Source organism: Salmo salar, chromosome 12 (genome assembly GCF_965601325.2).
Source record: "Salmo salar chromosome 12, fSalSal1, whole genome shotgun sequence".
Lineage (NCBI taxonomy): Eukaryota > Metazoa > Chordata > Actinopteri > Salmoniformes > Salmonidae > Salmo > Salmo salar.
The window spans coordinates 64,001,490-64,014,227 of record NC_138302.1 but is presented as its reverse complement, the minus strand read 5'-3'; the positions used below and the strand labels follow the sequence as shown (position 1 = coordinate 64,014,227).

General features: G+C 43.2%; 1 protein-coding gene across 3 annotated transcripts in view; it reads left to right on the top strand.

The window, feature by feature from the left end:
• Positions 1 to 8,534: 8,534 nt before the first annotated feature.
• LOC106565453 (LIM domain and actin-binding protein 1) overlaps positions 8,535 to 12,738 on the top strand; it is a 29,240-nt gene continuing 25,036 nt past the window's right edge. Inside the window, exon 1 of one of the 3 annotated variants that reach the window (XM_014132607.3) lies at positions 8,535 to 8,673. The gene's annotated coding sequence lies outside the window, so the exon portion shown is untranslated. Of the gene's footprint in view, positions 8,883 to 10,903; positions 11,103 to 12,738 lie in introns of those variants that run through there. The other 2 variants (XM_014132604.3, XM_014132605.3) reach the window with 2 other exon arrangements.

The following is a 12,738-nucleotide window of genomic DNA, read 5'->3' as shown; positions in this document are numbered from 1 at the left end:
AAAAATAAATGAAATACAAATATAGGACAAGACACACATCACGACAAGAGAGACAACACTACATAAAGATAGACCTAAGACGACAACATAGCATGGCAGCAACACATGACAACACAGCATGGTAGCAACACAACATGACGACAACAACATGGTAGAAAAACAACATGGCAGTAGCACAACATGGTAGCAGCACAAAACAGTTTACAAATATTGTTGGGCACAGACAACAGCACAAAGGGCAAGAAGGTAGAGACAACAATACATCATGCAAAGCAGCCACAACTGTCAGTAAGTGTGTCCATGTTTGAGTCTTTGAATGAAGAGATTCTGATAAAACTGTCCAGTTTGAGTGTTTGTTGCATCTCGTTCCAGTCGCTAGCTGCAGCGAACTAAAAAGACGAGCGACCCAGGGATGTGTGTGCTTTGGGGACCTTTAACAGAATGTGACTGGCAGAACGGGTGTTGTATGTGGAGGAAGAGGGCTGCAGTAGATATCTCAGATATGGGGGAGTGAGGCCTAAGAGGGTTTTATAAATAAGCAACAACCAGTGGGTCTTGCAACGGGTATACAGAGATGACCAGCTTACAGAAGAGTAGAGTGCAGTGACTTGTCTTATAAGGAGCATTGGTGGCAAATCTGATGGCCGAATGGTAAAGAACATCTAGCTGCTAGAGAGCACCCTTACCTGCCGATCTATAAATTACGTCTCCATAATCTAGCATGGGTCGGATGGTCATCTGAATCATGGTTAGTTTGGCAGCTGGGGTGAAAGAGGAGTGATTACGATAGAGGAAACCAAGTCTAGATTTAACTTTAGCCTGCAGCTTTGATATGTGCTGAGAGAAGGACAGTGTACCATCTAGCCATTCTCCCAAGTACTTGTATGAGGTGAATACCTCAAGCTCTAAACCCTCAGAGGGGGGCATTCTTCTTACCAAACCACATGACCTTTGTTTTGGAGGTGTTCAGAACAGGGCAGAGAAAGCTTGTTGGACACTATGAAAGCTTTGTTGTGGAGCGTTTAACACAAAATCCATGGTGGGGCCAGTTGAGTATAAGACTGTATCATCTGTATATAAATGGATGATAGAGCTCCCTACTTCTTGAGCTATGTTGTTAATGTAAATTGAGAAGAGGGCCTCTCGAGTGGCACAGTGGTCTAAGGCACTGCATCGCAGTGCTAGCTGTGCCACTAGAGATCCTGGTTTGAGTCCAGGCTCTGCTGCAGCCGGCCGCAACTGGGAGACCAATGGGATGTCGCACAATTTGCCAAGTGTCGTCCGGGTTAGGGGAGGGTTTGGCCAGCCGGGACGTCCTTGTCCCATCGCGCTTTAGTGACTCCTGTGGAGGGCCAGACGCATGCACGCTGACAAGGTCACCAGCTGTAAGGTGTTTCCTCCGACACATTCGTGCAGCTGGCTTCCGGGTTAAGCGGGCATTGTGTCAAGAAGCAGTGCGGCTGCTCTCGAAATTGAGAAGAGTGTGGGGCCTAGGATCGAGCCTTGGGGTACACCCTTGGTGACAGGCAGTGGCTGAGACAGCAGATGTTCTGACTTCATACACTGCACTCTGAGAGAGGTAGTTAGCAAACCAGGTCAAAGACCCCTCAGAGACACCAATACTCCTTAACTGGCCCACAAGAATGGAATGGTCTACCATATCAAAAGCTTTGGCCAAGTCAATAAAAATAGCAGCACAGAATCAAGGGCAATGGGGACATCATTGAGGACCTTTAAGGTTGCAGTGACACATCCATAACCTGAGCAGAAACCAGATTGCATATCAGATAAAATACTATAGACATCAAGAAAGCCAGTCAGTTGATTATTGTCAAGTTATTCCAACACTTTTGATAAACGGGGCAAAATAGAAATATGTCCATAACAGTTAGGATCAGCTTGATCTTCCCCTTTAAATAAAGGACTACACGTGGCTGCCTTCCAAGCAATGGGAACCTCCCCAGAGAGGAGAGACAGGTTAAAAAGGTCAGAGATAGGCTTGGCGATTATAGGGGCAGCAACCTTAAAAAAGAAAGGGTCTAAACCATCTGACCCAGATGTTTTTTTGGGATCAAGGAACTCCTTTAGCACCTTGGACTCAGTGACTGCCTGCAGGGAGAAACTTTGTAGTGGGGCAGGGGGAAAAGAAGGAGGAGCATTGGGCACATTAGAAGCAGTGGGAGATGAGGCAATGTTGGACGGGCAAGTGTAACCGATGTGAAATGGCTAGCTAGTTAGCGAGGTGCGCGCTTATAATCAAATCAAATCAAATGTATTTGTCACATATACAAGTGTGGCGATATGCTTGTGGTTCTAGTTCCAACCATGAACTAATATCTAACAAGTAATATAACCTAACAATTTCACAACAGCTACCTTATACACACAAGTGTAAAGAAATGAATACGGATATGTACATAAAAATATATAAATGAGTGATGGCCGAACAGCATAGGCAAGATGCAGTAGATGGTATAGGCTACAGTATATACATATGAGATGAGTAATGTAGGGTATGAAAACATAAAGCGGCATTGTTTAAAGTGGCTAGTGATACATTACATCAAGATGGCAAGATGCAGTAGATGGTATAGAGTACAGTATATACATATGAGATGAGTAATGTAGGGTATGAAAACATTATATAAAGTGGCATTGTTTAAAGTAGCTAGTGATACATTACATCAAGATGGCAAGATGCAGTAGATGGTAAAGAGTACAGTATATACATATGAGATGAGTAATGTAGGGTATGAAAACATTATATAAAGTGGCATTGTTTAAAGTGGCTAGTGATACATTTAATTACATCAATATGGCAAGATGCAGTAGATGGTATAGCGTACAGTATATACATATGAGATGAGTAATGTAGGGTAAGTAAACATTATATATATAAAGTGGCTAGTGATAAATTGATTTCATAGATTTTTCCATTATTAATTGGTGACGTCAATCGCTCTGAGACCTTGAAGTAGTTGTTCCCCTTGTTCCCCCATCGTGGCTTTTGTGGTGCGATGGGTAACGATGCTTCGTGGGTGTCAGTTGTTGATGTGTGCAGAAGGTCCCTGGTTCGAGCCCAGGTAGGGGTGAGGAGAGGGACGGAAGCTAAACTGTTACACAAGGAAGCATGACTGTCCAACGGCAAAATCAAAACAAAAGTAACATAACTAATCATGTAGTAATTAGTAGGATTCTGTGTTTTCCCATGGAAAAGTGATTGCTTTTGCTAAAAATGCTTTATCTGCCTTTCCAACAAAAACTAGTTTGAAAATTCTAACAATTATTTTATGGAAAGAGATGTTTCTGGACAATGAACCATTCTGCCTTGTTGACAACCTGACAGAGCAGCTCGGATTTTTAACTATAGAGAGTTTTCATCTATATTTTTCATAGCTGTCTATTTACCACCACAAACCGATGCTGGCACTAAGACCGCGCTCAAAGAGTTGTATAGGGCTACTGATATTAATGTAGAGAAACTGAAATCCTTTACCTGATTTCTACCAACATGTCACCTGTATCCACACACAGAAACGCATACAAAGCTCTCCCTCGCCCTCCATTTGGCAAATCTGACCATTACTCTATTCTCCTGATTCCTGCTTACAAGTAAAAACTCAAACGTACCAATATGGAAGTGGTCCGATGAAACGGATGCTAAGCTACAGGACTGTTTTGCTAGAAGAGACTGGAATATGTTCCGGGATTCCTCCGATGACATTGAGGTCTTTACTACATCAGTCACTGGCTTTATTAATAAGTGCATTGACGACGTCATCCCCACAGTGACTGAACATACAGTTGAAGTTGGAAGTTTACATACACTTAGGTTGGAGTCATTAAAACTTGTTTTTCAACCACTCCACAAATGTCTTGTTAACAAACTATAGTTCTGGCAAGTCTGTTAGGACATCTACTTTGTGCATGACACAAGTCATTTTTCCAACAATTGTTTACAGACAGATTTTTTCACTGTATCACAATTCCAGTGGGTCAGAAGTTTACATAGACTAAGTTGACTGTGCCTTTAAACAGCTTGGAAAATTCCAGAAAATGATGTCATGGCTATAGAAGCTTCTGATAGGCTGATTGACATAATTTGAGTCAATTGGAGGTGTACCTGTGGATGTATTTCAAGGCCTACCTTCAAACTCAGTGCCCCTTTGCTTGACATCATGGGAAAATCAAAAGAAATCAGCCAAGACCTCAGAAAAACAATTGTAGACCTCCACAAGTCTGGTTTTTCAAACACCTGATGGTACCACGTTCATCTGTACAAACAATAGTATGCAAGTATAAACACCATGGAACCACGCAGCCGTCATACCGCTCAGGAAGGAGACGCGTTCTGTCTCCTAGAGAAGAATGTACTTTGGTGCCAAAAGTGCAAATCAATCCCAGAACAACAGCAAAGGACCTTGTGAAGATGCTGAGGAAACAGGTACAAAAGTATCTTTATCCACAGTAAAACAAGTCCTATATCGACATAACCTGAAAGGCTGCTCAGCAAGGCACAAGCCACTGGTCAAAAACTGCCATAAAAAAGCCAGACTACGGTTTGCAACTTCACATGGGGACAAAGATCGTACTTTTTGGAGAAATGACTTCTGGTCTGGTGAAACAAAAATAGAACTGTTTGGCCATAATGACCATCGTTATGTTTGGAGGGAAAAGGGGAGGCTTGCAAGCCGAAGACACCATCCCAACCGTGAAGCACGGGGGTGGCAGCATCATGTTGTGGGGGTGCTTTGCTGCAGGAGGGACTGGTGCACTTCACAAAATAGATGGCATCATGAGGGAGGACAATTATGTGGATATATTGAAGCAACATCTCAAGACATCAGTCAGGAAGTTAAAGCTTGGTTGCAAATGGGTCTTCCAAATGGACAATGACCCCAAGCATACTTCCAAAGTTGTGGCAAAATGGCTTAAGGACAACAAAGTCAAGGTATTAGAGTGGCCATCATAAAGCCTTGACCTCAATCATATAGAAGATTTGTGGGCAGAACTGAAAAAGTGTGTGCGAGCAAGGAGGCCTATAAACCTGATTCAGTTACACCAGCTCTTTCAGGTAGGTATGGCCACAATTCACCGAACTAAATTGTGGGAAGCTTGTGGAAGGCTATCCAAAATGTTTGACCCAAGTTAAACAATTTAAAGGCAATGCTACCAAATACTAATTGAGTGTATGTAAACTTCTGACCCACTGGGAATGTGATGAAAGAAATAATAGCTGAAATAAATAATTTCCTCTACTATTATTCTGACATTTCACATTCTTAAAATAAAGAGGTGATCCTAACTGACTTTAGAGAAGGACATTTTTACTTGGATTAAATGTCAGGTATTGTGAAAAACTGAGTTTAAATGTATTTGGCTCAGGTGTATATAAACTTTCGACTTCAACTGTACATATCCCAGCCAGAAGCCATAGATTACAGTCAACATCTGCAGCATGCTAAAGGCTAGAGCTGCCACTTTCAAGGAGTGCGACACTAATCCGGATGCTCATAAGAAGTCCCGCTACGACCTCTGACGGCCATCAAACAGACAAAAGATTGAATCCTACAACGCTGGCTCTGACGCTCAACGCATGTGGCAGGGCTTGCAAAATATCACGGATTACAAAAGGAAACCCAGCCGTGAATTGCCCAGTGACATGAGCCTACCAGACGAGCTAAACGTCTTCTATGCTCGCTTCGAGGCAAGCAACACTGAACCATGCATGAGAACACCAGCAGTTCTGGACAATTGTGTGTTCACACTATCTGTAGCCGATGTGATTAAGACTTTGAGACCCTGGGACTGAACACCTCCCTCTGCAACTGGATCCTGGACTTCCTGACTGGTCACCCCTAGGTGGTGAGGGTAGGCAACAACATATCCGCCACGCTGACCCTCAACACGGGGGCCCCTCAGGGGTGCAGGCTTAGTCCCCTCCTGTACTCCCTGTTCACCCATGACTGTGTGGCCGCTCACGACTCCAACACCATCATTAAGTTTGCTGACGACACGACGGTGGGAGGCCTGATCACCGATGACAATGAGACAGCCTACAGGGAGGAGGTCAGAGACCTGGCAGTGTGGTGCCAGGACAACAACGTCTCCCTCAACGTCAGCAAGACAAAGGAGCTGATTGTGGACTACCGGAAACGGAGGTCTGAGCACCCTCCCTTTCACATCGACGTGGCTGCAGTGGACTGTTAGACTGTTCTCTCTGCTACTGCACAGCAAGCGGTACCGATGCACCAAGTCTGCAACCCTCAACAGCTTCTATTCCTAAGCCAAAATACTGCTAAATAGTTAGTTAAATAGTTAACCAAATAGCTATCTACATTGCCTCTTTTCGCACTAACATTTTTTGACTCATCACATACATTGCTGCTACTGTTTTCTATCTATCCTGTTGCCTAGTCACTTTATTCCTAGCTATATGTATACATCTACCTCAATTGCCTCGTACCCCTGCACATTGACTTGGTACTGGCACCCCATGTATATCGCCATGTTATCATTACTCATTGAGTATTTATTATTACATGATATTACTTTTCCATTATTTCTATATTTTCTTTCTCTCTGCATTGTAGGGAAGGGCCGTAAGTAAGCATGTCACTGTTTGTCGACACCTGCTTCCTCAATTTTGTGGTATCCAATTGGTAGTTACAGTCTTGTCCCATCGCTGCAACTCCCGTACGGACTCGGGAGAGGCGAAGGTCGAGAGCCATGCGTCCTCCTGAAACACAACCCAACCAAGCCGTACTGATTCTTGACACAATGCACACCTAACCCGGAAGTCAGCTGCACCATTATGTCGGAGGAAACACTGTACCCCTGGCGACCGTGTCAGCATGCACTGCGCCGGCCCGCTACAGGAGCCGCTAGTGCACGATGTGTCACGGACATCCATGCCGGCCAAACACTCCCCTAACCCAGACAACGCTGGGCCAATTGTGCGCCGCCCCATGGGTCTCCCGGTCGTGGCCGGCTACGACAGAGCCTGGACTTGAACCCAGAATCTCTAGTGGCACAGCCAGCACTGCGATGCAGTGCCTTAGACCACCGTGCCACTCGCGAGACCCTTACACATGTTGTTTAGGACGCATGTGACAAATGAAATTTTATTTGAATTGAGATTACTATTGGATTTGAGAAGGTGCTCCTCCCTCCCGGCTTTCGCTCAGTGATGTGATGGGCCATTACCCGGTTCAACAAGGGCAAGCATAAAATAACACCCTCATTGCAAGGCTCGGGGGATGCAGATGGAAATCTTTTCTACATCTGTAGTGTAGACTCACTACTAGATATACACTGAGTGTACAAAACATTCAGGACACCTGCTCTTTCAAATAAAATGTAATAAAATACAATTGTATTTGTATTTGTCACATGCACTGAATACAACAGGTGTAGAGCTTACAGTGAAAGACTTACTTACAAGCCCTTAACCATCAATGCCGTTTTAAAGAAAAATAAGTGTTAAGTAAAACATAAAAATAACTAATTATTAAAGAGCAGCAGTAAAATAACAGTACCGAGGCTATATATAGGGGGTACCGGTACAGAGTCAACGTGCAGGGGCACAGGTTAGTCGAGGTAATTGGGGTAATATGTACATGCAGGTAGAGTTAAAGTGACTATGCATAGATAATAAATAGAAAGTAGCAGCAGTGTAAAAGGGGTGGGGGGGGGACAATGCAAGTAGTCTGAGTAGCCATTATTTAATTAGCTGTTTAGCAGTCTTGTGGCTTGGGGGTAGAAGCTGTTAAGAAGCCTTTTGGACCTAGACTTGGTGCTCCGGTACCGCTTGCCATGCAGTAGCAGAGAGAACAGTCTATAACTAGGGTGGCTGGAGTCTTTGACAATTTTTAGGGCCTTCTTCTGACACCGCCTGTTATAGAGGTCCTGGATGGCAGGAAGCTTGGCCCCAGTGATGTACTGGGTTGTACGCACTACCCTCTGTAGTGCCTTGCGGTCGGAGGCCGAGCAGTTGCCATACCATGCAGTGAGGCAATCTGTCAGGATGCTCTCGATGGTGCAGCTGTAGAACATTTTGTCTTTCCATGTCATAGACTGACCAGGTGAATCCTGGTGAAAGCTATGATCCCTTATTGATGTCACTTGTTAAATGCACTTCAGTCAGTCTAGATGAAGGGGAGGAGACAGGTTAAAGAAAGATGTCTAAGCCTTGAGACATTGTGTATGTGTGCCATTCAGAGGATGAAAGGACAAGACAAAATATTTAAGTGCCTTTGAACAGGATATGCTAGTAGGTGCCAGGCACACCGGTTTGTATCAAGAATTGCAACGCTGCTGTGTTCTTCATGCTCAACAGTTTCCCGTGTGTATCAAGAATGGTCCACCACCCAAAGGACATCCAGCCAACTTCATGTGCCAGCAGATTACATGCCCCGACGAATTGAGGTTGTTCTAAGGGGCAAAGGGGAGGGGGGGTCACGAAGGGTCCTTCATGTTTTATACACTCAGTGTATGTCTGTGATGTTGAGCGAAGACATTTTTTTGGAAGAAGAATACAAGTATTTTATGATTATTCCCTGCGAACTGCAACTTTAAGAGATGGAAAAGAACTCTTGACTTGGTGACAGATTTGTCCCGCCCCGTGAGATGCACATACTTTGAGGAGCGCACGAAGACGAAAAACTCATTGCTGTGAGTGTAATTAACCAAAGCCATTTACATTAGCTATATAAAACGTATCTGGTTTAGCAGCAAGAGATTAAAACAAGTCAAGTATGTTCGTTTAACAATGTAATTAAAATCTCAGACACTAGGAGACTAATCGACTCAAACCAACGTCTCTCTTTCTATTGTGCACCTGTGGGACTGTCGGGGGAACTGCGGTAGGCAACATCATAAACGTAAGGCCAAAGCAAAGTTACAGGAGTTTTGTTATAAACTTGTGTTGATATATACAGTTATTATAATGCTATGTTAATTTCTAGCCTTAATGTGTGCGTTTTAGTATGCTAGTTTTGGCTGTTGTGTGAGTGTGCACATGGTGAATTTGCTCTAGCCAAGGCTAAGTCAAATGTTTGCTGATTAATGTTGCCAATTTGACAGGTACTTCCAATTTTGCACCAGTATTACTGGTGGTGGAGGTTGTATGGGATGTTATGGCAGTTGGCCAACCTATTCCAGGGTATGGAGGACTGGAGGCAGACACAATGCTTTAATTGTGATAATACAGAAGGCTTATAGGCTACTTGCTTATTGTTATAATAATCAATCTACCAAGGAAGATGTCTTCCTGCTTATGACACTTTTTATAAGTAGGCCTACATGACCAGATACAAAATGATTCCAAAGTTTGTAAATATTTTCAAAACTCAAAAGTGGAGCATTTTCAAAATAAGTGTCCTACCCACAACCCCATCTGTTGTGTAGATCCAGCTATCACAAACCCAAATGAAGGGGAAAGATAGACACCATCTAATTTAATCATTTTAAATGGTGCTTAGGCTTTCTTTCCTATGGGGTTGAGGAATATAGTTAGATCTGCACAACAGATGGGATGCGAGACATGGACTCATCTTGACATTAGACCACTTTTGAAAACATCTGAACAAATGGTGATTTTGGAGTGAACTATTACTTTAAAACTCAGCTGATTCCACCACAGCCATTTTGGTGACTTGGGCTACTCAAAGTAGGTTACTCATTGTTGGCCTGATAACCAGGATATCTTCTATTCAAGCTCCTGCTGAGTATTACGAGCTGGGTATTCAGTGGCTGTCCCTGGAGAAATGAGTAGTCTACTTTGGTATTCACCTCAGTGCCCGCAGTCGTCACACAATGCCGACTGTCCAGCTTTGTACCTTAACCGCACCGTGTAGCCATTTGAACAAGCCATTTGAATGCGGCTCTATACTTCTTTAACGGCGCTATTTATGCAGTTCTCTGTCCGTCTTGGAAGTTGCACAGCTGAGACTTAGAAAACGCTGCCAAGCCATGTGGCCTTTTCATCCTCCTCTCTCTGCGAATAGAAAAGGATGGCCTACAGAGGAGGCAGGTGGCGATGTCCCAGGGAAGATGACTCGGTGGAATGCGTAGATGATGCCACCCATGTCAGATCATTTGGTTGGTCAGCCGTTTTCACAATGCCAACAAGGAGACTTTCCTGTGTAAATAAAATAGAAAATATGCTACCCAGATCCCACTGGTTCAGATGCTGGGCAGAAACAAAACCATGACAGAAACTGTACATTTTCTCAACTCTGACATGCTCCTAAAGTCGATTTATTAATGAGACACAGACAGAAATGGACAACGTTTTGATTCAGTTGTCAATTTCTGTGCCAAGCCAATGAATTGCTACAGAAATTGATATAGGTAAACTGCTCTAGTGAAAAATGTGTAAAATGTTATGGTTTTTGAAGACAAAGCTGTGTGTGCGCGACTGTGTGTGAGTGCACACCTCCAGGTGTGAGGCAAGGATCGGTACTGGTTAGACAGGGCCTGTGAGGTCGCAATGTGTTGAGTGTATTGAGAGCCAGGGTTTTCTCTCCCTGCCACAGCACCACGCAGGCCCAACCACGCGCTTCAACCTTTCAAACAGGGCAGAGAAACCTGAGCTTCTCGCTCTGTTCGTCTCCTCTCCCCTCTGTCCCTCCTCCTCCTTTCTCTTCACCTCTCTCCTCCAGCTGTCCTTTGCCACAACCACCCACCTGTGCCATAGAATCACACAATTTAGATCAGTTTTGAGTTTTTCACCAGGTTGTAAAACACTTAACTGTAGAGCAGTTGTATAGACTATTTCCTAGAAATTCTGCTGAAGATACACACCCTATGTACCTGGCAGGTGGAATTCAATCTCTAAGGTCATTGGTACAGGAAATCATGTGACCTGCTTCCTCCACTCTCATGACACCTTTCTCCTCACTCCGCCCCTTACACTCTTACACACTAGAGACATGCACATACACACTGTGTCAGGTGTCGCAAGGTTTCACCAGGGGAGTGGGACACACCGGAAGTGCTTAAAGTAAAGGCTGGACCGAAACTGGAGTGCTATAAAAGAATATAGGTCAGACAATAACTTTATATCGAGAAGAGAACAGAAAAATAATCCATTCATAAAGGTACGTTTAAGGTGTGTCACGGTTAACTTGAACTCTTTGGGGAGAAATGAAGTTACCGCTCCCCTTGTGCTATTGTTTTTGTAACTGTGTGTATAGCGTTTCAAAAATCATTATCTCTGTTCTCACTGAGAGTATTGACCATAACTCCCAGTGTTACTGTAGTAAGGCTAGTCCAACAGTATCCATGTCATGGATGTGACTTTTCCCTACCTATTGTCTAAACACGGGTTAAACCAAGGATGGCGGCTTTGTGACGCCTGATCAGTCCCATGAGCTGAGGGGTGCCAAGTCAGCTATGAGGGAGAGGCCTGTGTTTCACTTTCTGACTCAATCTGCTAGTTTAGCTTGAATTATTTTGTGTTTAAGGATTCTTTGTTCAGAACCAGGCAGAATTGACTATTGATTTGTTTTCTTTTTTCAAAGTCTGTTTTAGAGACGGACTTCAAGAAGCTTTTAAACTGCATGGTACTTGTTTTGCTATGGTTCGGTTTAATTACATAGTGTCAGTACCTGCAAATCAAATTGCAGCGTAACAAGCAAATCGAGTTTGTCACAAGGCTACAGTGCCAATAGAAATTCTACACCCCTTAAATGATCTAAAAAGGGATTCAATTAGATTTTTGACAAGTATACCCATAACATGATGCTGCCACCACAATACTTGAAAATAGAGAAGGTTTTACTTTGGGGTATGACCCAACCCTGTAGTTTTTAATTTAGTCCAAAAAGTGTGTTTATTTGTTGTGTTGTCTTTGCAGTATTACTTAACAGCCTTGTTGAAAACAGAATGTATGATTTGGAGTGGAATTTTTAACATGGGCTTCTTTCTTTTCACTTTGTCATACAGGCCAGTAATATGGGAGTGAAAACTATGTTGTTGATCCCTTTTGTATTTTCAAGTATTGTGGTGGCAGCATCACGTTATGGATATGCTTGTCACCACCAGGGACTGAGGAGTTTAAGATCAAAATAAATACGAAAGGAGCAAAGCCCAGGTGAAAGGTCAGAGGAAAATCCACCCCAGTCTTCTGAAAACCTAACCCTGTGATAGTTTTATGTTTTTCCAAGAGCTGTTGAGTGTTCCTGAGTGGTCTAGTCTCAGTCCTGACTTAAATCTGTTTAAGGAAATCTGATAAAAGGTTGAAATATCGCTGTCCATCATTGACATCCAACCAAATTTACTGAGCCTGTGCAATTTTAACAAAAACAATGGATATATGTTGCCCTAGGAGTTGTGTAAAGCTGGTAGAATGAAAATGACTCACAGCTGTATTGGCTGCCAAAACCGCTTCAACCTGTATTAACTCACTCAGATCCAATTATGATTATATATAAAAAAATTCTTAATTTGGACAATGTTCTATGACTTTCTTTCACTTTGAAAATGTGGTGTAGGTTGTGTAGATCCGTAGGAAAAATATCTACTTGAATCCCTTTTTAGGTGTATATTTTAAGGCGGCAAAATGTGAAAGTTGAAAGGGGTGTAGACTTTCTGTAGTCACTGTATACCCTCCTTCCCCAGATCTGGCTATTGGTGCAGTCAATGTGATCCTGACATTGTGTTATTTCAATATGTCTTATTGACGTCCCTGGCATTTACTTAGCTGCAAAGATATTTTCATTTAAAAAAAAAGTT